The sequence below is a fragment of the Oryctolagus cuniculus genome, chromosome 6 (genome assembly GCF_051225735.1).
Source record: "Oryctolagus cuniculus isolate XC-2025 breed Fujian yellow rabbit chromosome 6, ASM5122573v1, whole genome shotgun sequence".
NCBI lineage: Eukaryota > Metazoa > Chordata > Mammalia > Lagomorpha > Leporidae > Oryctolagus > Oryctolagus cuniculus.
Window position 1 is genome coordinate 155,138,197 of NC_142872.1, and position 26,402 is coordinate 155,164,598.

The 26,402-nt window shown below is 38.3% G+C and overlaps 1 pseudogene; it reads left to right on the forward strand.

Annotated features, from left to right (window-relative positions):
* The window catches only part of LOC100353910 (olfactory receptor 7D4-like), a 49,559-nt pseudogene extending 27,295 nt beyond the window's left edge, over positions 1–22,264 (forward strand).
* The last annotated feature ends 4,138 nt before the right edge of the window (positions 22,265–26,402 follow it).

The following is a 26,402-nucleotide window of genomic DNA, read 5'->3' on the forward strand; positions in this document are numbered from 1 at the left end:
ATCAGGGCAGCATCCGCTCAGTGAAACCTGGCATGCTGAGGACAACCCCCACCGAGCTTCTCAGTGATGGCCCTGACTTTCTCAGTAGTGCATTATCGTCCTTCTTGAAGAACAATTTCAGTTGATCAATTCTCTAATCTTATGCAATAAGTCCATTCTAACTGCCCTCCTGTCTGGCTTTTAAATCCCCTCCCTTAGTACTCTTGTTTAGGCCTTTCTACCACCTCATTTACTGTAGACCGCTACAAGCTTAGTATAAGTTTTATTCTGAGCTTCAAAAATCATCCTATCAGTGTATTGAAACTGATTACAGGAATTCTCACCAGGAAAAAAAAGCCTGAGTCATGGGAAAGTGCCTTTTTGTCACCCCATTTTGTCTCCCCATTATCCAGCCTTACATTCCACATGTCCTGCTTCAATAACCTCAAAACTCAATTTAAAGCATGCTTTTCTGGTTGCCACTGACATGTGTATCTAGGTCCTGCAGCTCCAGTGCTGAGTAATCTCTTACCATTTGAGTTAGAAGCAGTAGTTTTACAGTGTGTTATGCTAAGACTTCATCCTAATTACTGGTCTACACAAAGCAGTGAGGGAATATGGAGTCAGAACTTAAGAAAGACAAGCTCCACTTTAGACTTATTTGCTTCAGGCATGGTCTTTCCACAGTATGCAGGCAAGGGGAGTCTTCTACCCTCCAGCACTGAGGAAGGGACATTTGTGTTATGTGGAGGGTTCAGGAGAATCTAGCAATTCAAGGAGCTCAAACACATTCTTTCAGATTTTCCATTATAGGTCTCAGGGACTTATTATTTCTCTTGATATAACAGAATTTAATGTACAACACTTGCTCTGCCTTTAGAATCATCTTTCTTTGTAATGCAGCTACTCTCAAAATCATATCCTGATTTTTACAATAGTCTGCACTTGGGCTGCATGGGAAGGCCTATTCCAATACTGCCATAAAGATATTTTGGATTTTTTTATGTGCTGAGCTTGTATCTGTGGTGAGTTGAGTTCACCTGTAGCCTCACATTTTGATGTTTTTTGAAAATAAGTGTCTTTGCAGACATAATCAAGGTAAAGATCTTGGCATGAAATCATTCTATATTTAAGATGAGCTCTAAATCCAATAATGGATGCTCTTATACAAACAGGAGAAGACACAAAGATACAGAAGGAAGATGAGAACATGTGAAGTTGAAAGTCATGATTCCTAATATGCAGATTCTAAGGTTACACCTCAATAATAGTTCTTTATTTGATACAAGGTCTCAGGAAATACTAGCTTGTCAGAAGACAGGTATAAAAAGGGAGAAAATCCAAAACAAATGTACGAAGAATTTCATACATGGGCAACTTATTATGTCACAGGACTCTGGGATCCAATATTGATCATGTGTCTCAGAGTCATCTCACTCAAGCATGAGAACCCTGGAGCTGACTTGTGGTGTAGAGGGTTCAGTAACTACTTGCAATAACAGCATCCAAATTCATAGTTCTGGTTCAAGTTTCAGCTGCTCTGCTTCCAATCCAGCTTCTACTAATGGGCCTTTGTCACACATATGGGAGACATGGGTGGAGTTCCTGGCTCTTAGCTTCAGTCTGGTACAGACAACTGTTGTGATCATCTGGTGACTGATGGATGGAACATCCATCTTTCAATCTCTCTCTCTCTCTCTCTCTCTCTCTCTCTCTCTCTCTCTCCTCCATAGGGCAGGCACACTGGTTAAGCTATTGCTTGGGATGCCTGTACCACATAGCAAAGTGCCTGGAAAATTCAGCTATAGACTAGGGGAAGAACACTGAGAACTTCTGGCCATGTTATTGAAGATTTCTTAAGAATCTTAATAAGTAAATGTGTATTTGTATAGTTTGGAGATGGGCATGATTATTTTTGAAATTTGAAAGTATATCCATGTCAGCAGTATGAAGAGCTGTTTAGAGAGGCACAAAATTAGCAGTGGAACATTGTAAATACTTAATCCTTATGGGTATATGTTTAAAAATGAACACATATAAGACAAACATTTTTATCTTGGACAGCATGGGTTGTCAGAAAGTACTTCCTTGTTTTGAGTCAAATCTGTGTAGGTACAGTTTTTACTCCTCATTTTTAGTTTTATTGCTCAAATAGCAGTGGGAGGCATTAAAAGGGTTTCCCACATGGAAACAGCATGCATGTTTGCTTCATTCTGTTACTTTTGGTTGTATAATTTTGGGCTATTTTCCTTAACATTCTGAGCCTCCAATTCCTCTTTTGAAGAATGAAGTTAACTCTGATCTCCTAATGCCACTGAGGAAATGAACCAAATATGCAGGTTCATCACACACTCTCACACACATTGATTCCATTAATCTACTTGCTCAAATACAATGTAACTCTCTACTATTTGAATGAAGTCATGATACTCTTATATAAGAGAAGGTTCTAAACTTCTATGATAACTAATAAGAAGCCTGACAAGGTTCTGCACTTTGTTCAGTGTCTAAAATTGTACTTAGTTTTGCCAAATAGTGACCATAACAGATAGCATAATTCTACTCAATGTTTATATTTAAGAGTTATTCTTAAAATTTCAGATAAAGATACTCAAGCATAATACACATCAGTGGTTTCACATTGCTTTCAATTCCATGCTTATTTTAATGAAAATTAAACTAATTAGAAGCCAGCTCCATTTTCTATTTTTTAACCAATTAACACAGTTATTTCCTTCCTTTCAGTTTTGGCATTCTGCCAGTATTTTTGTAATTTAATGATTTCTACCCTAAAATGTTATGATAAAATCTATTTTTTATTTTAAAAATAACATTAATCAAAATTATTCTTGTTTTGAGTTGTATAACACATATAGAGAAAAGTTGAGATGACCCAATTGTTTGAACATAAGTGTTAATGATACACAGAAACCCCAAAGCTTATTTTCTTCCTTAAGCTCCCCTGGATTGAATAGTAATGAAGTATGAAGCTCTAAAGAGAGCAAGAATCTCTCTTCTATGCATTCCTTCTTCACCCATGACACTCAGAGAACAGGGCTTGTAAGTCTAGTGTCTCAAGAAACCTTCTCTGGTCCAAAATACACACACACACACACACACACACACACACACACACAGCTTGAGTGTCTCATCTACCATACCCACTTGTCAGTATCAGCATTATCTCTTAAATGACTTTAATCTTTTTCCTATTTATACCACTCCTTTCTTATTTTCTCTGGACAGGGTCATTATAAAAGCTTCCCTCTAGCAGGAATAGATGCTGTAATCCAACCCCTTGTCCTTAACACCACCTTTTCAGGATCAACATACCATTCCTAGCTTCTGGAGTGGCAGCTGTTGACCACTGTCTACTATGTATCTCCCAATAATTGCTCTGCATGGAAGGAATTACTTGCATAAGGTGATCTACTCTCCTCTGTGTCAGTGCACATCCAGTGCCTGATTAATTGAGGAGGTACAAGTTTCTTGTTCTCATTCCACAATTTGAGACATTGCTGCAGGATTGACCAAACTCCAGAGCACCTTCTGGGTCAACAGAGACATCTATTGCATCAGCACCAAAATTCAAAAGCCTAGGATTCCCTCTGCTATTTCAGTGTTCCTTATTCTGTCACAGATGTTATTCCTGAGCACACTTCCCAGTAAAACAGCTGGCAGCAAATACCAACTTCACATTTGTCCCCAGTGGAACATGACCTTATTTTTTCTGGGAGTGGTTAGAGAAGGCAGGTGCTCACAAAGTACATTGGAAATGGGTTATCCATGAGCAGCTGACAGGAAGGATCCATCAATGATGATGACTGGATTACAGAAAGCCTCTGGCACATGCGCCGTTGTGAAAAGCTCTCCCTGGTGTCGCTGTGGGATAGGATTCTAGAGGCAGAAAATACACTGAGGTCTTTCATGGGAAATATGTCAGGGGGTTAAGCTAATGCATTTAAGAATGATGACCCAGTCATCCCACTCCTAGGAATTTACCCAAAGGAAATGAAATCAGCATATGAAAGAGTTATTTGTACCCCCATGTTTATTGCAACTCAATCATCAATAATTAAGATAGGGAATCAACCCAGATATCCATCAACTGAAGATTGGATAAAGAAATTATGGTGCATGTACACTGTGGAATGCTATACAGTGGTAATAGAAACGAAATCCTGTCATTTGCAACAAAATAGATGCAACTGGAAACCATTAAACTTAGTGAAATAAGCCAGTCCAAGAAAAGACAAATACTATATGTTCTCCCTGATCTGTGGTATCTAATTGATTACCTAAAATGTAATCCATAAAAGTGAAACTGACACTTTGAGATGTGATGAATTTGAACAGCCCTTGATGGACAGTTTATATATATATATATATATATGTATATATATGTGTGTGTGTGTGTATATATATACATATATATATATATATATACTATTTGCTGAACTCTTTATTTAGTGTAGGGTTAATTTTATGGGTATAAAGTTAATTGAAAATAGATTCTTAATGTGCTTTCTCAGGCACATTTTCAGGGAGCTGGATGACAAGTGGAGCAGCCAGGACTCGAACTAGGGCCCTTATGGGATGCCAGTGATGTAGGTGGCAAGTTAACAGGCTAGGCCACAGCTCAGGCTCTGAGTCCATCATTCTTTTTTTTTTTTTCAAGAAACTTTGTATTTAAGGTATACAAACTTCATGCATTGCATATATGCAAATTTAGGAACATAGGAGAGGAAGGAGGAAGAAGGGTGGATATGTGGGCAGGTGGGTAGGGTAGGAAGAATCACTCTATTATCAAATATATTTCCTTACATTTTACATTCTTACATTTACATCCTGTTGATATGGTGCCATTTGACCACACAGAATCCTTGAAAATGCAGAATCCTTACAACCGTAGAGCTCCATTTACCACACCTTCCTCTTCTGTGTAAATATTGTATTTACATACATAGAACTGCTACAAGAAAGTGCTGTAATATTGCTTTAAATAGCCATGAGTAAATTAAATAATTTGAAAAAGTATTCAATTTTAAATCCTTAGCCAATGAAAGTAAAGTAGACATTTTCATCTTCAAAACAAATATATTTATACTTCCAATGCCTTTCTTTCCTGTTTTTTTATGAAGATATATCTATATATTCATTGATTTATTTGAGAAGCAGAGAGAGAGAGAGAGAGTTATATTCTATCCACTGCTTCACTTTTTTTTTTTTTTTTTTGATAGGCAGAGTGGACAGTGAGAGAGAGAGACAGAGAGAAAGGTCTTCCTTTGCCATTGGTTCACCCTCCAATGGCCGCCGTGGCCGGCGCACTGCGCCGATCCGATGGCAGGAGCCAGGTACTTCTCCTGGTCTCCCATGGGGTGCAGGGCCCAAGGACTTGGGCCATCCTCCACTGCACTCCCTGGCCACAGCAGAGAGCTGGCCTGGAAGAGGGGCAACCGGGACAGAATCCAGCGCCCCAACTGGGACTAGAACCCAGTGTGCCAGCGCCGCAAGGCAGAGGATTAGCCTAGTGAGCCGTGGCACCGGCTTGCTTCACTTCTGATACCCACAACCACCAAGGAGAGAGAAACTCTAACTGGGTCTCCCATGTAGGTCCAAGGAACCAAAGAACTTGGGCTATCATCTGCTGCCCCACCAGTCACATTAGCAGAAGGTGGGTCAGAAGGAGCAGTGGGACTTGAAATCAGGTATTATGATAGAGTCCCAACCAGTGACCTAACTTGTTGTGTCACAGTACTCACCGCCTTCATTCCTTTTTGAAGACTCAAGTTTCTATGCGCTATTATTTCCCTTCAGCCTAGAGAGTTTTTCTTTAGTGTTTGTGGTAATGATGAGTTTTCCTGGGACAAATGCTATTAATTAACCTTTATCCGTAAATGCCTTTATTTTGCTGTATTCTAGCATCCATTATGTTGGAGGGTAACCTGAAATAATGAAAATCATACTTTCACTGGATATAATGTTTAGTTTGTCTCTGGTCGTTTTTAAGATTTTCTATCTGTAGTTTTCAATATTTTACTATGACAGTGCTCCATCATAATGTGCAGATAGAAAGTAAAAACCAAAACCAAACAAACAGAGCATAAACAATCAACAGATGTGAGTTACTGGGGGGCAAATGTGAAGCTAGCTTTCCCAGGAATCCAGCATGACTGTGTTGAGAACATCCACCCCCTAATCCACTGGGTAAATGAGTAAGAAATGTGATTTCCCATGTGTTTGAAGTTGATCATTTCTAAGTGAGGTTATTCTCAGTATGAATTTTGTGAAAGAGGACTATCATCAATTAAGACCTACCTCTTGCATCTCATTCCTACTCTCACATCCATTCCTGTGGGCAAGCCACACTCCCTCTGTGGGCTGCCAATTTCTATATAAATGAGAGATGCTCTAATGGGTAACTCATAAGTGCTGTTTCTATGTTTCTGAGACTCTGAATCTACCAAAGACTCAACAGTGGTAAACACGACTGCTTATGTTTGCTGACATCTCTGATAAATACACATTACTGCTTATGCTCCTTAGCAGAGGAAAGAAAATGGAGATTTTCATCTTCTAGCCAAATATAAAATTAAGTCATCTTTTCACTGAGATCCTTGACCATGTTATTCATGAAATTAAAGGGTCTATCATATCTAACCTCCCCAGATGGATCTGTGGGTTTTTTTTCCCCTTAGTAGAGTACAATCTGTCCCTAAGTTTTATTTTAAAAAATGGTTAAATATGTGCTCCTTTTGTAAACAAAATCCCGTAGCCTTAGTAACAGGAAACTCAGTGACCCAGGCAATGATGAGCTTGGGCATGGTATCTTTTTAAATTGGATGAATACATACTTTTGTTTTTGCAGCTAGGTTTAATTTCCACAGAAACTTTGAATTCATTTTAGGAAAACATATAGTTTTATGGATCTACAGTTTATTCTTTCAAGTTCAAACATTTAAAGTCAGATGAACTAAAAAGTTTATCAAAAAGTCAGACAGTAACAAATGTGGGCAATGATATAGACAGCAGCCTCTTATACACTGTTGGTAGGAATGTAAATTAGTTTAGCCACTATTGAAAACAGTATGGACATTCCCTGAAAAAGCAGAAATGGAACTGTCTTATAATCCAGAAATCCCAATACTGGGTATATATCAAAAAACATTATTATATCAAACAGATTCCTGTTCTACAATGTTTATTGCTATTCACAATAACCAAATTATGGACTCTATCAAGGTGTCCATCATAGAAAGAATGATCAAAAACTGTGGCATATATATATATAATATATACATACAATAAAACATTATTCAGCCATATAAAGAATGTGATCCTGTTATTTGCAGGAAAATGAATAGTCCTATCATCTAAAGTGAAGTAAGCCAAACACAAACAAATATTGCATGTTCTCCCTCATCTGTGAAACCAAAAACAAAAACAAAAACAAACAAAAAAAAAAACAAAAAACCCCTCCATCTGAACACAAGATAGTGACTAGCGGAGGTTAAAAAGGGTAGGGAGGGCCGGCTCCGCAGCTCAATAGGCTAATCCGCCTGCAGCGCCAGCACCTAGGGTTCTAGTCCCGGTCTGGGCGCCGGATTCTGTCCTGGTTGCCCCTCTTCCGGGCCAGCTCTCTGCTGTGGCCCGGGAGTGCAGTGGAGGATGGCCCAAGTCCTTGGGCCCTGCACCCCATGGGAGACCAGGAGAAGCACCTGGCTCCTGGCTTCGGATCAGCGCGATGTGCCGGCCGTGGCAGCCATTGGAGGGTGAGCCAACGGCGAAAAGGAAGACCTTTCTCTCTGTCTCTCTCTCTCACTGTCCACTCTGCCTGTCAAAAAAAAAAAAGGTAGGGAGGACAATTGCAAGATGGCAGGATAGTGACAGGATGGTATGATTTAAGTGAGGTGAAATTAATATTTAAAGAAAGGGGAGAAAGTACACTCTCAGGGCAAAGCTGCAGGGGACTGCAGTGGGAGGACCTGAGAAAGCAGTAGAAATAGTCCAGAGTGCCAGCGCTGTGGCTCACTAGGCTAATCATATGCCTGCAGCGCCGGCACACCGGGTTCTAGTCCTGGTCGGGGCGCCGGATTCTGTCCTGGTGGCTTCTCTTCTATTCCAGCTCTCTGCTGTGGCCCGGGAGTGCAGTGGAGGATGGCCCAAGTCCTTGGACCCTGGACCTGCATGGGAGACCAGGAGAAGCTCCTGGCTCCTGACTTCAGATCAGTGCAGTGCACCAGCCACGACGCACCGGCCGCAGCGGCCATTGGAGGGTGATCCAACAGTAAAGGAAGACCTTTCTCCCTGTCTCTCTCTCTCACTGTCCACTCTGCCTGTCAAAAAAAAAAAGACAATTTAATACTTTATCAGTTTTAGTGTTTTTTTTTTTTGTTCTAGTTAATACTATTGGTTGAACTCTGTAATTAAACACAATTATTCTTATATGTTTAAATTTAACTGAAAAGTGATCACTGTTAAATATAAGAGTGGGAATAAGAGAGGGAGGAAATGTACAATTTGGGACATGCTCAATCGGACTTGCCCCAAATGGTGGAGTTAGAAACGTGCCAGGGGATTCCAATATAATCCCATCAAGATTGCATGTACCAACACCATCTCACTAGTCCAAGCGATCAATTTCAGTTCACAATTGATCATACTGATAGGCCTAAGAGTCAAAGGGATCACACAAACAAGACTAGTGTCTGCTAATACCAACTGATAGAATAAAAAAGGGAGAGAACGATCCAACATGGGAAGCGGGATACACAGTAAACTCATAGAAGGCAGATGTCCTAAACAGCACTCTGGCCTCAAAATCAGCCCTTAAGGCATTCAGATCTGGCTGAAGAGCCCAAGAGAGTATTTTAGGCATCGAAAGCCAAGACAAAAAAAAAAAAAAAAAAAAAAAAAAAAAAAAGAAAAAGAAAAAGAAAAAAAAAACTATATGAAAGATCTCTGTGAGTAAGATCCCAGTAGAAAGAACAGGCCATTAAAAAGGAGGTACCTTTCTCTGAAGTGGGGAGAGAACTAACTTCCACTTTGACTATGACCTTGTCTAAATAAGATCGAAGTCAGAGAACTCAAGAGGCTTGCATAGTCTTGGAAACTCATGACTAGGGAGATTTCTGACACCATAACCAAGAGTGTCAATTTGTTAAGTCAACAACAGGAGTCACTGTGAACTTACTCCTCATGTGGGATCTCTGTCCTTAATGTGTTGTACAATGTGAATTAATGCTATAACTAGTACTCAAACAGTATTTTACACTTTGTGTTCTGTGTAGGTGCAAACTGTTGAAATCTTTATTTAATATATACTAAATTGATCTTCTGTATATAAAGATCATTGAAAATGAATCTTGATGTGAATGGAATGGGAGAGGGAGCGGGATATGGGAGGGTTGTCGGCGGGAGGGAAGTTATAGGGGGAGCAAAGCCATTGTAATCCATAAACTGTACTTTGGAAAATTATATTTACTAAATAAAAGTTTTTTTTTTTTAAAGAAATAGTCCAGACTTGTGCTGAAATAGCAGACACACAGCAAAAGACTTAGCAGCTTGGATCCACAGAGGAAGGCACCAGCTCTGGCAAAGTAGGTGAGAGCGGACTCCACAGGCCCATGGCACTGCTGATCCAGCAGGAGGGAGAGGTTAGTAATTTGCACCTTTGAGAGTTCCACCTGGATTCTCATGACAGCAGGGCAACTGCTTACCCTGAGACAGGAGAAAAAAAAAAAAAAACACAGGGGGGAATCTCTCTTCCCAACCCCCTCTCTGCTACAACAGAGACCTGTGGCCAGCAGTGGGAAGACTGGCACCATTTTTGGACACAAGCAGGTAGTGGCCACCCCAGCTCCTGTGCATGCACCCAGTAATTATTGGGGTGCCCTCCACCAAGTCAGCAAGGGTGACAACAGTCCAAGAGAAGGTGAGGGAGATGGCCTCCACCATGCCAGTTGCACTCACCCGGCAAGGGAGCCATCTCTGTGGAAGGGAAGTGCACCTGCCAGACTCCCCTAATATGCCAGCACTTTTATGAAGGGAGCAGGGCTGTGGCAGGTGAGTATTTTGTGTGCCTGTAAACCACAGACTTGACCAGAGAGAGAGAAACCCGCATTCCCTACTGACATAGAATCTGGCTGGGAGGACCAGACTCGATGCAGCTGGCTAGAACACAGTTAGTGGCTCTAGGAACACCTTAGTTTCCTTGTGGACAGAATGGGTTAGTGGGGTGGAGTGGCCCCACTGGCACTCCTCCCCGCTGAGAGTCCTGGGAGCTGAGACTGAAAAAAGACTGTGGCTGCCTGAGAGGAGGCAGAGTGTGGTTGGGTTCTGCGCAACCACAAGGTGCTTCTCCACACTCTCAGAGCTCCTTGGTTGCCTAGAGCAGCTCACAGCACAGGGAATATTGCTCACAGAAAAGACTCCACAAATCATACATGCAGCTCATACAGAGGTGCAGATGAGTGTTGAGCCCACTGGGGACTAACACTTGGGCATTCCTTAGCTTGGAAGAGAAGGGGCAGTCACACCACCAAAGATGACCATTTTCATCCAGTAAACCAGAGGAGAGCTACTATGCCTAACTTGAGTGTTACCCTGGATACTCGCCCCATCGTGGACCACTGAACAGAGCTCCCTGTTCATGCCCACCACACATTGCTTGGTATTCACTGAAAGTGCAGATGTGCCACTAGGCCACAGGTGTACAGATCGAAGATAAAAGCCATTAGACAAAAAAAAAATTACAAATGCCTATAAAGGCAGAAATTTAAGAAACAAGAATAAGAAAGACATTATGAACCCCTCAAAGGGATACTACAAAATTTCAATATTAGAATGTGAAGATGAAGAGTTTGAGGGAATGCTGGAATTGGAATTCAAAAATTTAATCATCAGATTACTCAAAAGCAATAAGAAGCAAATTCACAAGCTAAATTAACCTATATATGATATGAATGAAAATTTTCCCCATGAAATTGAAATCTTAAAGAGAAATCAAAATGAAATACAGGAAATGAAGAATTCAAAGGATCAAATAAAAATCCAATGAAGAGTCAATAACAGATATAGCAAGGCAGAAGCATAGCTGAACCTGAAGACAAATCTCTGGAAATGTTACAGTCAAACCCAAAACAAGAAGAAATCAGAAAACTTAAAAACAGTGTTGGAGATCTATGGGATACCAAAAAAAAAAAAAAAAAAAAACCATACAGATCTTAGGAGTGCCTGAAGCTGTGTAAAAAGAGAAGGTACTAGAAGGGCTACTTGATGAAATAAATACAGAAAACTTCTCTAACTTGGAGAAAGAAAGGAATGTCCTAGTACGGGAAGAGAATAGAATCCCAAAGATATGACCAGAAAAGATCTTTACCATGATTCACTGTAATCAAACTTTCTACAGTAAAGCATAAAGAAAAGATCCTAAAATGTGCACAAAAAATTCCAGATAACTTTCAGAGAATCTCCAGTTACACTCACAGTTGACTTTTCATCAGAAACCACACAGGCTAGAAGACAATGGCAAGATATACTCTAAATCTTAAGAGAAAAAAATCTGTCAACCCAGAATACTATACCCTGCAAAGCTCTCATTTATAAATAAAGGTGAAATAAAGACCTTCCATAACAAATATAAATTAAAAGAATTTGTCAGCACTTGTCCAGCCTTACGAAAGATGCTTAAGGATGCACTATACACGGAAATACAGGAAGAAAGCCATCATCATGAAAGAATGCGAAGACAGAAAATCCCCAGTACAAGAGCATTGCAAAGCAAATGATAGGAACATTTGTGGAAAAATGGCAGGGCCAAGTAGTTACTTATCAATAGTAAATGAATGTAAATGGCCTCAAATCTCCAGGTAAATGATATAGACTGAGGAATGGCACTGTGGCGCAGTGGGTAAAGCCACTATCTGTAGTAATGGCATCCATAATCCCATATAGGTCCCAGTTAGAGTCCCAGCTGCTCCACTTCCAATCCAGCTCTCTGCTATGGCCTGAGAAGAAAGTAGAAGATGGTCCAAGTCCTTAGGCGCCTTCACCCACGTGGGAGACCGAGAGGAAGCTCCTGGCTCCTGGCTTCAGATTGGCCCAGCTCTGGCCATTGCAGCAATTTTGGCAGTAAATCAGTGAATGGAAGATCTCTCTCTCTCTCTCTGCCTCTGTCTTTCAAGTAAATAAATGAATCTTTTTAAAAAAAAGGTACAGATTGGCTGAATGGATTAAAAAACAAGACCCATCTATTTGCTGCCTACAAGAAACATACTTCACCAACAAAGATATATGTAGACTGAAATTGAAAGGATGGAAAAGATATTCCATGCTAAAGGAGAAAAAAAAGGGTATGGGTAGCCATCCTAATATTAGACAAAATAGACTTTAACACAAAAACTGTTAATAGAGACAAAGAAGGACAATATAATGATTAATGGATCAATTCAAGAGGAAGATGAGACAATAATAAATGTATATGCATTCAACAATAGGACACCTGGCTACCTAAAGATATTATTGTATCTAAAGGGAGACATAGACTCCAATCCAGTAGTAATAGGGGACTTCAACATCCCACTTTCATCACTGGATAGATCAACCAGACAGAAAATCAACAATGAAACAACATAGCTAATCGACACTCTGGACCAAATGGACCTAACTAATATTTGCACAAATTTTCACCACAGAGTGGCAAAATATACACTCTTCTCAGAAGTATACAGAACTTTCTCTAGGATAGACCATATACTAGCCCATAAAGCAAGTCTCAGAAAATTCAAAACAAAGTCACCATGTACCTTCTCTAATCACAATGGATTGAAGCTTGAAACCAACAACTCAAGAATCTTAAGAACATATGCAAATACATGGAGACTGAACAATGTGTTCCTGTTTTTCTAGAGGAAATAAAATGAGAAATCAAAAAAAAATTCTGGAAACAAATGAACATGAAAACTCATATCAAAACTTATGAGATACAGCAAAAGCAGTGTTAAAAGGGAAGTTTATAGCAATTAGTGCCTAAATCAGAAATTGGAAAGTCATCAGATAAATGAGCTGTCAATGCCTCACAAAGACTTAGAAAAACAACAACAACAGACCAAACCCCAAATTAGTAGGAAGAAAGAAATAATTAAAATTGAGGCAGAAATAAACAAAATTGAAACAAAACAATACAAAAGATGAATGAAATGAAAGCTGGCTTTTTGAACAAATAAACAAAATAGACACACCATAGGCACAACTAAGCAAGAAAAAAGAGACTGAATTAACAAAATCAGAGATGAAAAAGGAAATGTAACAACAGATACCACAGAAATAAAAAAGAATCGGAAGAAATTAAAGAGCAGCACGCCAACAAATTAGGAAACTTAGAAGAAATGGGTACATTCCTGGATAGATACAAACAACCTAAATTGAATCACGAAGACACAGAACACTTAAGCAAACCAATAAACAAGACAGAGATTGAATCAATAATAAAGACTCTTCCAACAAAGAAAAGCTCAGGTCATGATGGCTTCACTGCTGAATCCTACCAGACTTCTAATGAAGCACTATTCCCAATTCTTCTCAAGCTATTCAAAACAATAGCAAATGAGGGAATCCTCCCAAACTCTTTCTATGAAGCCTGCATCACCTTAATTCCTAAACCAAAAGATATGACAGAGACAGAGAACTATACACCAATATCCCTGATGAACACAGATGTAAAAATCCTCATCAAAATACCAACCAATCTAATCCAACCACACATCAGAAAGATCACTCACATGAACCAAGTGGGATTTATCCCTGGTATGCAGGGATGGTTCAACACTCAAAAATCAATAAATGTGTTAAACCACATTAACAAACTGAAGGCTAAAACCCATATGATTACCTCAATAGATGCAGAGAAAGCACTTGATAAAATTCAATGCTCTTGGGGCTGACGCTGTGGTATAGCAGGTAAAGCCACTGCCTACAGTGCCAGAATCACATATGGGCACCTGTTCGAGTCCCAGCTACTACACTTCCAATCCACCTCTCTGCTATGGCCTGAGAAAACAGTAGAAGATGGCACAAGTCCTTGGGCCCCTGCACCCACGTGGGAGACCTGGAAGAAGCCTCTGGCTCTTGTCTTCAGATCGGTGCAGCTCTGCCCATTGAGGCCACCTGGGGAGTGAACCAGTGAATGGAAGACCTCTCTGTCTCTCCCTCTGCCTCTATGTAACTCTGCCTTTCAAATAAACAATAAATCAATCTTAAAAAAATTCAACACGCTTTTATGAAGAAAACCTTAAGCAAACTTAGTATTGAAGGAATATTCCTCAACATAATTAAAGCAATTTATGACAAACCCACAGTCAGCATCCTATTGAATGGAGAAATATTGGAGGCATTCTCATTAAGATCTGCAACCAGACAAGGATGTCTACTCTCACCACTGCTATTTAATATAGTCCTGGAAGTTTTAGCCAGAATCTTCAGGCAAGAAAAAGAAATCAAACTGATACATATAGGGAAAGAAGAAGTCAAACTATCCTTATTCACAGATGACATGATTCTATATATAGGGAACCCAAAACACTCCATGGAAAAACTCGGTAATTATAAAAAAGTTTGGTAAAGTAGCAGGATATAAAATCAACACACAAAAATCAATAGCCTTTTAATATACAGACAATGCCATAGCTGAGAAAGAATTCCTAGGATCAATCCCATTCACAATAGCTACAAAAACAATCAAATACCTTGGAATAAACTTAATCAAGGATGTCAAATATCTGTATGCTGAAAATTTCAAAATATGAAAAATGAAATAGGATAAGACATAAAAAAGTGGAAAAATCTTCCATGCTCATGGGTTGGAAGAATCAACATTTTCAAAATGTCCTAACTACCAAAAGCAATTTATAAATTAAATGTAACCCCATTTAAAATAACAATAACATTCTTCTCAGATATAGGAAAAATGATAATGAAATTCATATGGAAACACAAAGAGACCCTGAACAGCTAAAACAATGTTAAACAATGAAAACAAACCCAGAGACATCACAATAACAGATGTGAAGACATACTACAGGGCAGTTATACTCAAAACTGCCTGGTATTAGCACAAAAACAGGTGTGTAGATCAATGGAACAGTACAGAATCAGCCCTTAAGGCATGCGGATCCAGCTGAAAAGCCCATGAGAGTATTTCAGGCATGGAAAGCCAAGACACTCTGGGGAAAAAAAAAAAAAAAAAAACACGAAATGAAAGATCTCCACAAGTGAGATCCCAGTGGAAAGAATGGGTCATCAAAGAAGGAGGTACCTTTCCACTTTGACCATGGCCTTGTCTAAAAATTATCAGAGTCAGTGAACTCAGGGAGCTTCCATAGCCTTGGCAGCTCATGACAAGAGCCTAGGGTGATTACTGATGCCATAAACAAGAGTGTCAATTGGTAAAGTCAACAACAGGAGTCACTGTGCACTTACTCCTCATGTAGGATCTTTGTCCTTAGTGTGCTGTACATTGAGATTTAATGCTATAACTAGTACTCAAACAGTATTTTTCACTTTATGTTTCTGTGTGGGAGCAAACTGTTGAAATCTTTACTTAATGTATGCTAAACTGATCTTCTGTATATAAAGAGAATCGAAAATGAATCTTGATGTGAATGGAAGGGGAGAGGGAGTGGGAAAGGGGAGGGTTGCGGGTGGGAGGGACGTTATGGGGGGGAAGCCATTGTAATCCATATTCTGTACTTTGGAAATTTATATTCATTAAATAAAAGTTTAAAAAAAAAGAAATTCCAGAAATGAATCCACACACATTTACAACCAACTTACCTTTGTCAAAAGAGCAAATGTCCACCCCTGGATCCAAGAAAGTCTCTTCAACAATTGGCACTGGGAAAGCTGGATCTTTGCATGCAGAAGCATGAAGAGACCCCTACCTTACACCTTACAAAAAAATCCACTCAAAATGTATCAGAGACCTAAATTTATGACATGAAACCATCAAATTACTAGAGAACATTGGAGAAACCCTACAAGATATTGGCATAGGGAAAGAATTCTTGGAAAAGACCCCAGAAGCATATGCAATCAAAGCCAAAATTAACAAGTGGGATTGCATCAAACTGGGAAGCTTCTGCACTACAAAAGAAACACTCAGAAAAGTGAAGAGGTAACCAACAGAATGGGAAAATATATTTGCATACTAAAAACTGACAAAGGATTAACCTCCAGAATCTATAAATAGCTAAAGAAACTAAACAACCACAAAACAAACAATCCAATTAAGAAATGAGCAAAGGAACTGAACAGACACGTCTCAAGAGAGGAAATTCAAATGGCCAAGAGACACATGAAAAAAATGCTCAGGATCACCAGCCATCAGGGAAATGCAAATCAAAACCACAATAAGGTTTCACTTCATCCCAGTTAGAATTGCTCTCATACAGAAATTAACAAACAATGGTGAGGATGCAGAGAAAAGGGTACCTTATTCCATTGTTGGTGGGCATGTAAACTGGTACAGGCACTGTGGAGCACAATATGGAGATACTCAGAAAGCTGAATATAGACCTACCATATGATCCAGCCATCCAACTCCTGAGAATGTATCCAAAGAAAATGAGATCAGCATATGAAATTGTGATCTGCACCCTCATGATCATCTCAACTCAATTTATAATAGCTAAGATCTAGAATCAACCCAGATTTCCATCAACTGAGTACGAGATAAAAGGTTTATGTTATTTTTCACTCTGTAATACTACACAGCAGTAAAAATTGAAATGTTTTCATTGCAAGAAAATGGATGCAACTGGAAATCATTATACCAAGTGAAAAAAGCCAGTCACAAAAAGACAAATACAGTGTGGTCTCTCTGGATCTGTGATAACTAATAGAGTACCTAAAATGTAATCTATAGCAGTGAAACTGACACTTTGAGATGCATTGATTTTGAACAGTCCTTGTCTTGACTGTTGAGGAACAATAAACACTTTTTTCTGTTTGTTTATTTGATTGGCTTTGTTTTTTTCTTCACACTGATCAGTGAGCTCTCTGCTTAGTGTAGGGTTAATTTTATAAGCATAAAATTTAACTGAAAAATTGATCTCTGTACAAGATCGGAGTGGGAGGGGAAGAGGGAGGGGTTGAGGGGCAGAAGTGTGAGGGGGAAGAAGATGAGGGGGGGAGAAGCATCATGTTCCCAATTCTGCATGTATTACATGCATGAAGGTATGTTCCTCAAAGAAAATAAAATATAAAAGGAGGGGGGTAGGGAGGGATAGAAGAAATTTATGTAACAGGCATTAAATCAGACTTAGATGTAAAGTTTTGTGTAGCACAGTGGGGTGTCTATTATTGACAATTGCCTATTACATGTTTTATTAGCAAATAAAACAAAGGAACTTCAGAGCTCTAATTAAAACGTAATGTTAAAGAAGGGGAAATGTTTATCATCATGGTTTGAGTAGTATATATTATATACATGTATTGAAATGTTGCATTATAACCCATAAGCATTTATTGATTTAATAATGGTAAACATTTTTAAACAATTATTGTTTTAATAAAGTGTTGAGAAAAATTGCAAATTGCTTCACAAATCGATTCTCCTAACTTAATAAGGTAACTAAAGGCGACAGTACGGAAGTGAGTACACAGACAGAAATAGAAAAGGAAGTTTTATTTCTGGAGGGCTTATTAATTTCCAAGCCTTTTTATATGTATTATTATTTTTAATCCAGATGATTGAGGTAATTATATTTATTTGCATTTTAGAGATGAAAGTAAAGACAAAGTTTATGTCACATGGTGGATATAATAAGATGATGTGAGGAGTCTACAGGCTGTATCTACAAAGTACATGCCTGTCTACTGGATCATGCTGCATCTTGCACAATCACCCTGTGAAGTTTAGATTACTCATACAGATCGTGAGTTTCATGGTCCCAAGACAAAGATGGCTTTTTAAATCATACCACTTTTCCTATGACTCTCTATTCTAAAATTTAAAATAAATTTCTTGAAAGTCCAAAAATAATGGGAAAAGACTTAATCAATTTCTAACAATAATTGTAGTTAATATTGATTGAGTGACTATTATGTGCCCAAAATAATATTATTTCTCAAATTCACATAAGTGTACTGACAGATGAGTTATCAACAATTATTCACTCATATAACCATCATGCCAATGAGAAACCAGAATACCTAGTTATCAAAAGGAGTTCCATCTTTCCTATTTGCAAACTGACATATTCTTTTAGCAGTCTTGCCTATCCTACAATTTATTATCAATGGAATTGTATGATGTATGCACTTCTAGGTATGAATACTTATCATAATGTGCTCAATAAAATGTTTAATGTATTTATTCTGTTGTTTATATCAGTAGTTCACATATTTTATTGCTGATAACTATCCCATTATGTGACTATACTATTATTTATTTACACATTCTTCTGTTTGTAGAAATCTTTGAATATCAGAAATAAAAATTTTATAAACATTCTTGGAGAAGTTGTTTTGACATAAGCATTCACTTCTTTTGGAAATTTATCTAGGAGTGAAATTTGGCAGTTATGCAGTGGGAACATTTTAATTTTATAAGAAACTGCAAGTTTTTGAAATGGTTTTTTTTATCAATTTTTACTTCCATCAAATATAGCAGAGAATTTAATTTAATTTGCCCCACTAACTTACAAAAATATTTCACTTATCTTAGCAGGTGTGAAATAGTGTTTCCATATAGTTTTATGTTTTTTTTTTTTTTTTTTTTTTTTTTTTGACATGCAGAGTTAGACAGTGAGAGACAGGTTGAAAGGTCTTCCTTTTCCATTGGTTCACTCCCCAAATGGCCGCTACAGCCAGTGCGCTGCACGGATCCTAAGCCAGGAGCCAGATGCTTCCTCCTGGTCTCCCATGGGGTGCAGGGCCCAAGCACTTGGGCCATCCTCCACTACACTCCCGGGCCACAGCAGAGAGCTGGACTGGAAGAGGAGCAACTGGGACAGAACCAACGTCCCAACCGGGACTAGAACTCAGGGTGCCAGCGCCGCAGGTGGACAAATAGCCTAGTGAGCCGCGGTGCCGGCTTCAATGTAGTTTTAATGTCCATTTCCTGAAGACTAATGTTGCTGAGTATCTATTCTTGTGCCTCTTGGCCATTTGTATACATCTATCATAAAGTGGTTGTTTTGCCAATTTTTATTGTTTTATTTGTATTTTCAATTTTTTGTGAAAAATTTACTTAAATGTTCTGGAAACAAATTCTGTTTCAGATAGAAGTGTTATGAATAGCTCTTCCATTCTAATAACTTGTCTTTTTCTTAAAGGAGTTCTCTAATGAACAGAAGTCTTTCATTTTAATAAAATCCAATTTTTTCCACATATGTAGCTACTGTATTTTGTATTCTCTTTCAGAAATTTTTGCCTATGCCAAGCTGGCTATGACATTCTACTGTTTCTTACCAGAGCTTAATAATTTTAGCTTTATACTTAGGGACACAATCAGACTTGAATTAATTATTTTGTATAGATCAGAATTGATTTAGCACTCTATTTGGAAATGACATTCCTTGTGCCTTTACAGTGTATTTACAGAAATTAATGAACTTTATCAATATTTGTCTATTTCATAGCTTTCTTATTTTCCCCCATTGGTTTGCTTAACCTCATATTAGAAACATTTTCTGGTTTGTTCTTTTTATGGCTTTCTTCCTTAACCTAATCTTCGTCTCCTCGCCTCCATCCTTCCTGTCCAAATGTTCCTTTGTTCCTAATTTTCAATCTGATACTTCTGCATTTTTTGTTTGTTTAAGAATTTCTCTTTTCTTTCTTTTCTCTCTCTCTCTCTCTCTCTCTCTCTCTCTCTCTTTTTGATAGAGTTACGGAGAAAGAGGGAAAGACACACAGAGACAAAGATTTTCTATCTGCTTGTACACTCCCCAGATGGCTGAGGCTAGCTAGGCCAGGTCAAAACCAGGAGCCAGGAGCCTCTTCTGGGTCTCCTATGTTGTGGCAGGGGCCCAAGTATTTGGGCTGATTTTCTCAGGCCATTATCAGGAAGCTGGATTGGAAGTGTAGCCGGGACTTGAATTGGTGCACATATGGGATGCCAATGTTGAAGGCATGGCTTTACCTGCTATGTCACAATACTGACCCCGCCATATTTTCTTAACTATTATAGATATAAAATAAATTTTATTCAGAAAATGCCAATCTGAAAAGTATCTCCCTTTTCAAGATTGTTTTTAGATATTTAGGGACCTTTATATTTCCACCTAAATTTAAGATAATGCTTATCAATTTTTACCAAAAAAATTCTTCTGAAAATGCATGACTATTAAATATATGTCTGAGAAGCATCATATGTTAATAATTTTCCGAGTTTAAACCTATGAATATGGTATTCCTATTTATTTATTATTTTATATTGTTGCAAAAATTCTTTAAAGTTTTCAGGGTAGCAGTCTTGTACATCTTGTGTCAAAACTTTCTTAAGCATTTTATTGTTTCATACAAAGCAAATATAAATTTAAAATTTTAAAATTTCAATAGTTTATTACTAGACTACAGAAATAAAATTGCTATATTTTAAACTTTTGTCCTGAAACTTTGCTGAAGTCACTTGTAGTTCTTATAGTTATTTTGCTTTTATGGCTTTTTATATACATAGTAATGTTTGTTAAAAAAAATAATAAAGAGGAGCCTGATGAGACACCATGGAATCTGACACATGTGGGTAGCATCCACTTGGAAGAACAGAGCTTCCTGCTCCTCAGAACCAACCCCATGGAGACTCCACTGTGGCTTTGGGTGGACTGGAAGGCAGCATGAGGAAAAGAGAATGCCTACAAGGTGAATCCTTCCAGAGGAAAGGAAAAGGTATATGGACAATAAAAACAAGAGAAGAAACAAAAGCCCATAATCATGAACATCAAATACAAGGATTTCAGAAACACCTACTACATAAAAGTAGAAAACCACATAGAAGTATCAAAATTCCTGGCTGGCGACGCGGCTCACTAGGCTAATCCTCCGCCTTGCGGCGCCGGCACCCCAGGTTCTAGTCCTGGTCGGGGCGCCGGATTCTGTCCCGGTTGCCCCTCTTCCAGGCCAGCTCTCTGCTGTGGCCAGGGAGTGCAGTGGAGGATGGCCCAAGTGCTTGGGCCCTGCACCCGCATGGGAGACCAGGAGAAGCACCTAGCTCCTGGCTTTGGATCAGCGCAATGTGCCGGCCGTGGCGGCCATTGGAGGGTGAACCAACGGCAAAAAGGAAGACCTTTCTCTCTGTCTCTCTCTCTCACTGTCCACTCTTCCTGTCAAAAAAAAAAAAAAAATTCCTTCTCCTGGGCCTTTCAAAAGAGGATCTAAATTACAGCCTTTCTTTGTTGGGCTGCTCCTGTCCATGTACCTGTTCACAGTGCCCAAGATCCTGTGCACCACCCTGACCATCAGCTCTGATTCCCACCTCCACACCCCATGTACTTCTTCCTCTGCAACTTGTCCCTTGTTGATATCTGTTTCACCTCTACTGTACTTCCAAAGATACTGGTGAACATCCAGGCACACAACAAAGATATGTCCTACAAAGGATGCCTCAGTCAGATGTACTTTTTTATGATTTTTGCTGGGATGGAGAATTTCCTACTGACCGTCAAGGCCTATGTACCAGTTTGTGGCCATCTGCCACCCACTGAACTACACAATCATCATGATACATCACCTCTGTGGGCTCCTTGTGCTGGTGTCATGGTTCATCATTTTCTGGGCCCCCTTGCTTCACCTTCTACTGATAATGCATCTGACCTTCTCTGTTGGCATTGGAATTCCCTATTTCTGTGATCTGCCTCCAGTTTTGAAGGTTGCCATTTCTGATATCTTCATCAATAGTATCATCTTGCATGTGTTAACTGCCCTGTCAGGTGTGTATCCCATCACTGAAATCCTCTTCTACTCCCAGATTGTCTTCTCCATGATGAAGAGTTCCTCCACCACAGGCAAGTATACGGTATTTTCCACCTGTGGTTCTCCCCTCTGTGTGGTCTCCTTGTACTATAGGACAAGACTTTTAGACTACCTCAGTTTTACTCTGACCCATTCTTCCCAGAGCAACTTGGTTGCCTTGGTAACCTACATTGTGGTCATCCCTATGCTGAACCCCTTCATCTACAGCCTGAAGAACAAGGATGTGAAGGGAGTCCTGGGAACACTCCTAAGTTGCGCAGTTTCTTGTCTCAGGCATCAATGGCCTCAGAACCTAAGTGGACAATGTGGCATGTAAGCCAAATGTTGTGAATTTAATGTAACCTGGCTCCTTTTCTGTCTCAAATGAAATGCTTCAGTTTTCTATTCCTAAACCACCGGTGACTTTGCTTTTATTTATTTAAATATTTATTTTATTATTTGAAAGACAGCGTTACAGAGAGAGGTAGAGACAGAGAGAGAGGTCTACCATCCGCTGGTTCATTCCCCAGATGGCTGCAACGGCCAGAGCTGAACTGATCCGAAGCCAGGAGCCAGGAGCTTTCTCCAGGGCTCCCACGTGGGAGTGGGAGCCCAAGGACTTGAGCCATTTTTCACTGCTTTCCCAGGCCACAGAAGAGAGCTGGATTGGAAGAGCAGCAGCTGGGACTAGAACAGGTGCCCATATGGGATGCCGGTGCTTCAGGCCAGGGCTTTAACCCGCTGCGCCACAGTGCTGGCACTGACTTTGCTTTTATATGCTTTTCTATTTATTTCTTCTCAACAACCCCCTCAGCAACTTCTTTTTAACATTTCTTCCCTATACCTGGTTCTTAAGGTTCCATGTGGGTCAGCTATTTGTTACAGGCGTTCCTGAGATTTCTGATTTGACATTTAAAGCACCTATGTCAAATGCTGAAAAGATTTCCCTAAAATTATGCTCTTGATGATTTAAAATATTCTTTCCACAAAGAAAAAATAAATATTTGAGGTAAGAGACATACCTTATTCTACTGAACAGTCATATTGTATCCCATAAATATATACAATTATTTTTTTCAATTACAAATAAAATTAAATTTAAAAAATTTTAAAGTTTGAAAATAGCAAGATAAAGATAGCTTTATATTTCTCTTCCAAAATTTATACATTCAATTTGAAAAAGCTTCTTTGCTTCCACAATTTAAAAATTTGTTTTAATTGACAAAATTTATGCATATACAACATAATGTTTTGATATATTAACACCATGTGGAGACAATAAATCAAGCAATTAACATATCCCTTAGATCACATAGTTATCACTTTTTGTGATGGTATTTAAAATCTATTATTTAGCAATTTTTCAAACATGCAATGTGATGCTATTAACTGTAATTGCATTATTGTACAGTAAATCAACTGAGCTCACTCAGCAGCTTATAAATAAGTTCAAGGAAACACACAGGTTTCAATTGGTCCATTTTTTTTATGAATATCACATGATTGAAATAAAGTCATGTCCTTCTACATATCTATTTTCTAAAATAATTGTCATTTGAATTATAAGGTGTATGCAGAAAATCCCCTATATCTTAAGAGTACAACTCAATGAACCTCAAATAGTAAAGACATCTGTAACCACTACTAAAATTTCACAGTATTAAAGAAGCCCCATTCACCTGATTGCCTATCATAATTATTATCTCACTATTTTTATTTCTCCTTCTATTGATAAGTTTTGTTCCATTTTTATTACATATTCTGCATCTGAACAGAATCATTTCAGCATGCATATTTTAGATCTTTGTGTTTAACCATATGTGAAATTCATTCATGTTGCTCTATGTAGGAGTAGTCTGTAAGTATTCTAGTCCACAACTTATATATCTATTATACAATTTAATCTACTTTAATATTCAATAATTTATCTATTATGTCATCAATGGATACACAATTTCTGACTATTATAATTTTTGACTATTACAGATATTGTTTTTGTGAACATTTTCATAAACATTTTCCTAAGTATATGTGCATGCTTTTTGTAAGCACACTGTAATTACCAGAAATTCTGATTTTTATTAGTATATATATTCATCTTTAGGTGATACTATCAGAGTTTTCTTCAAAACAATTTGCATCCTCAAACATAATAAAACACATTGAATTTCTTTTAAAGGATACCCTTTTTTCCACTGACTGTGGTTTTCTTCCATGAGTATCCTATTTTTCTGAGGTTCCTAAAAAAATAAACACCAGGCACTCAGATAATTCGAGCTATTCTTGCATAAGGCTCTGCTCATAAAATTGCCTGCTTTTCTGCCCTTGTCACCCTGTCTCTTCATATTGAAAATGTAACGCTCATTTACTCTCCTCTCAGCTTTATTCTTTGCTCTTAGGGATCCACTCTAAGTTCTATGTCCATTTCCCTGCTAGAGACAGCACTAAGCAGCAAGTATCCAGCTCTGAACTAAATCTTCCAATTAATTCTTATTATCTAGAAGGCCATTTCACAGGGTAACTGAGGAAAGAAATAAAAGAATGGAGGAAATTATTTTATTATCATATCAATTCTACCATGTAGTTGATTTTCCACCTCTTTGGAATATAAGTTAATTTGGAAATTGTTGACTTTCATTACATGGGAAATAATTTACCCTGTCCAAGACATGACAAAGCAATTAATCTGGAAATTTGCATACCATTCCTGATATCCTGGGAGCTGAAGGCTGGGGTAGCTGGTGTCTGAGTTGCAGCTGGAAAAACTAATTTCTTTAAATTCACCCAGAAATTTGGGAATGGGGATTGAAATTCTATCAAAGAATTAAGTACAATATGCTCAATGCTATATAATATGAAAAGTTCTCACTATGTATTAGAAAGCAGAAGCATTAAATCATGTTTAGGTCGATAAACATAGAAGATTTTCTATAGGAGATTACTTTTAACCTAGGCTTTTCAGTAATTAGTGAAACAGAGAACAAGAAAAGACATTCCTGACCAAGGGAAATTCATGAACAAGCGCACATCACACAGAATACAAGTTGCACTTGATGAATGACATACACTGAAAAATACCATTTTGACTTGCAAAGTGATTGGATCATCATGACAATGATGCCCTAGCACAAAGATTATACATTCTTGCTTTCCTGCTTCTGGATCTCTCTATGCTATTTCTTCTCTTGAATATCATTTCCCTGATTTTACCAACTTTAATTGTACTAGACCTGCTTTGACCTGAAATTCTCATTCCCGTGGAAACTCTCATATTATTCATTGTTAAGCAGATCTTTTCAGTTATTCTCTTGTATATATCTCTATTCCTGTCATTCACAGAATGTACCATAATATACACTTATGTACTTGTATTTGCTTGTATATGTACTCCTTGAGTTGTGTGACTTCCAGATAGCCAGACAGCTTCAAGATGATAGAAATCATAACAAAAAAAAAAAAAAACTATATTCCCAACACTTAGCACAGTGACTAGATAATAATAAGTATTTAATAAATATTTGATGATATTACAGTTTTCTCTGTTGTATTTTATTGTAATAGTCAATTTGTGCATAGAGCCAGCTTCTGAATAGTATAATTCACAAACATATCTGCAGAACACTGCATGGTATGGTACTAGAGCTTCAATACAGTTGAATGGGTTCTCTGCTAACCTTTTATGTCTTGTTTTTTGGGAGGTTCTATATAAATCATGTAGATTTGGTTCTCCTAGAGGGCAGAATTCGTGACTTTTGCAAGCTTTGTCATCAGAAAATCTAGCAAAATATCCTGCATCAATGTGTATCACTTACCCATGGAAATCAGGCCAGTTCTTAGTAACAAGAATAGACCTGCAAAATAACCAAGTCTGATAGAGACATAAATGAGATGGCAAATTAACCAGTGAGAAATGGAACTGGAATTGAAGAGAAGAATGTTTGTATTGTGGTGAACATAGAACACATTTTGAGACATGCATCACAAATCTCAGAAGAATTTTGCTTCAGTCTGAACTGAGGGTGGTTTAATTCAAGGCAATATGTTTATGGTTTAGAAGTGATGGCCTGCTGGTCTCCAAGGAGAGGTGGAATCTGCAGATTCTGTTTGCTAGATAAAATATCACAAATTTATCTCTGGATAGATCCTGATTGGCACCCTTTGCTCTAGGAAAACAGTCTTCAAAGTCAAGTAAGTTAAGGCTACCAAGTCTTGAGCTCTCCTACCCTTCAGTTCTGATCTAGGCTTTTTGGCAAAACTCAAGTCTGGTCCTTTCATGTCTGAATTATGCAACTCATTTTATTTCTGGCAAGTATTGCTAGGTTTAGTTCCAGATGAACTTTTATATTGAACCTATAGCTACAGGATTTACATTTGTTACATCACTTTATCCTCATGATCAGATTATGAAGTAAAGAAAATAAGACCAGCGAGTGTGAAAATTTTTCTGAGGTTTTATAGCTTTAGTGGCAGAATTG